The 2,617-nt window shown below is 47.5% G+C and overlaps 1 non-coding gene across 1 annotated transcript; it reads left to right on the forward strand.

Annotated features, from left to right (window-relative positions):
• Positions 1-1,922: 1,922 nt before the first annotated feature.
• LOC129548229 (U6 spliceosomal RNA) lies at positions 1,923-2,026 on the forward strand. Its single transcript, XR_008684307.1, has one exon. It is a non-coding gene; the product is annotated as a U6 spliceosomal RNA (small nuclear RNA).
• The last annotated feature ends 591 nt before the right edge of the window (positions 2,027-2,617 follow it).

Genomic DNA, 2,617 nt, shown 5'->3' on the forward strand with positions numbered 1-2,617 from the left:
GAAAGTTTGCAAGGGGCTTTCTGTTCCTCTGCTAGGACAGCCCTAACAAAGCACTGCAGGGTGGGTGGCCTGAACAACAGAAATTAATTAATTTCACAGTTTTCCTCACAATTCTGGAGGCCAAAAGTCCAAGAAAACAGTGTCAGCTGGGTTGCCTTCTCTCTCTCTGCGTTTGTAGTTGGCCACCCTCTCCCTGTGTTCTCACATGGCTTTTCCTTGTCCAGATCTATGGTCTAACCGCTTCCTGTTATAAGGATGCCACCAGTCAAGCTAAAGTAGGGTCCACAATATGCCTTACTTTCACCTTCATTACATCTTTCAAGGCCCGATCCCCATAAAAGGTCGCAGCTGGGGCTTCCCTGGTGGTCCATTAGCTAACATTCTGAGCTCCCAATGCAGGGGGCCTGGGTTTGATCCCTGGTCAGGGGACAGATCCCACATGTCACAAGTAAGTGTTTGCATGCCAGCAATTAAAGATATCCCACGTGCTGCAAAGAAGATCAAAGATCCCATGTGCCTCAGCTAATACCAGTCACAGGCAAATAAATAAATATTTTAGAAACAAATAAAATCCCCCCAAAAGGTCAAAGTGTGGGGGACTGGAGATTACAATTTCAACATACAAATTCTGAGGAAGACAAAATTTAGTCTCAGGTTTCCTGAGCACCAAAAAATTGATGTTTTTGAACTGTGGTGTTGGGGAAGACTCTCAAGAGTCCCTTGGACTGCAGAAAGACGAAACCAGTCAACCCTAAAGGAAATCAGTCCTGAATATTCATTGGAAGGACTGACGCTGAAGCTGAAGCTCCAATACGATGCGAAGAACCGACTCATTGGAAAACACCCTGATGCTGGGAAAAACTGAAGGCAAAGGAGGAAAAGGGGATGACAGAGGACGAGATGGTTGGATGGCATCACTGACTTGATAGACATGAGTTTGAGCAAGCTCCAGGAGATGGTGAAGGACAGGGAAGCCTGACATGCTGCAGACAATGGGGTCGCAAAGAGTCGGACATGACTGAGTGACTGCACGACAGGCTTCCTAGGTGGGAGGGTGGAAGCTAAGTGACTGGGGAGTCGAGGGGAGATGACTGCTGATGCTCAGAGAGGTTAGGACCTCCAGGGGGACTGGGTCATCCTGACTGAGCTCCTTGACCAGAGGACACCCAGGGGCCCAAAGGTGAGCTCACCACGAGGAAGGGAGGCCTGAGCTGGTGAGCCTGGCTCACCAGCATCGGGTTCTAGAGGCTGGTGAGTGTGGGGGGTGAGGAGCAGGGAGGGTAGTAAGGCAGGGTGGGAGCGGCGGTTGGATGTTCCTCCCACTGCACACACAGAGCAGGCTAAGCATATGTGAATGCGCATCAGACAACTGCCACCCTAGAGCCCAAGCTGCGGCATCCCAGCTGTGCGGAGGTCTGCATGAGCCAGGCTGCTCTGCACAGCTGAACCAGCTGCAGACGGCATGTTTGTTTGCATTCTAGGGCCACGAGGCTCTGTGTGAGCACTGCGTTTCTGGAGCCGGGGGGCAGCCTGCACAGTGGGGCACTGTGGCTCTGACCCCGAGTCTGCCCACCCCTTCAGGACCAGTCTTCCCTGATGATGCCATGTGGCAGCCGCAGACGTGATCACCAGGAACAAGACTGGGCAGACTCTCGCTCTCTCTCCACCAGGCATTTCAAGGCAACACTGACCTCTTAAGTCTGTAAGGCCCAAGGATGCTGGGAGATGGGGATAGAGAATGTCCAGGGAAGGAATTTTCTTCCAGATGATGTGGGAAGGCGGGAGCTGCGTGATCAAAGAATAGAAGAGAGACGACTGGTTTGTATCCCAAGTTGGGTGAAAGGGACGCACCAGTTGTGTTACGATCCCTCTGGGAAGAGGGGACACTCTTTATGGGTGAGTTTTTTAAAATGTGCATTTTTGTGCTTGCTTTGGCAGCACGTACACTAAAATTGGAACAATACAGAGATTAGCATGGGCCCTGTGCAAAGATGGCACGCAGATTCGTGAAGTCATCCATATTTTTTGATATATGGCAGAAACCAACACAAAATTGTAAAGTAATTATCCTTCAATTAATAACAAATGAATTTCTTTTGAAAAATCTGCACTTCTGACACCATAAAACTCCTAGAAGAGCTCATAGGCAAAACATTCTCTGACATAAAACATACCAATGTTTTCTTAGGTCAGTCTCCCAAGGCAATAGAAATAAAAACACAAATAAACAAATGGAACCTAAGCAAACTTACAAGCTTTTGCACAGCAAAGGAAACCATAAACAAAACAAAAAGACAACCTACGGAATGAGAGAAAATATTTGCAAAGATGTGACCGACAAGGACTTACTTTCCAAGATAAACAAGCAGCTCATACAACTCAACAACAACAAAAACTCAATTGAAAAATGAGCAGAAGACCTAAATAGACGTTTCTTCAAAGAAGACACACAGATGGCCAAAAGCACATGAAAAGATGTTCAGTACTGCTAATTATTAGAGAAATGCAGATAAAAACTACAATGAGGAACCACCTCACAGTGGTCAGAATGGCCGTTGTTAAAAAGTCTACAAACAATGGTAAAAGATGGAGAGCGTGTGGAGTGTAACTCTCTTAC

This window comes from Moschus berezovskii, chromosome 24 (genome assembly GCF_049115385.1).
Source record: "Moschus berezovskii isolate FMDL1 chromosome 24, NW_MosBer_1.0, whole genome shotgun sequence".
NCBI classification, from domain to species: Eukaryota; Metazoa; Chordata; class Mammalia; order Artiodactyla; family Moschidae; genus Moschus; species Moschus berezovskii.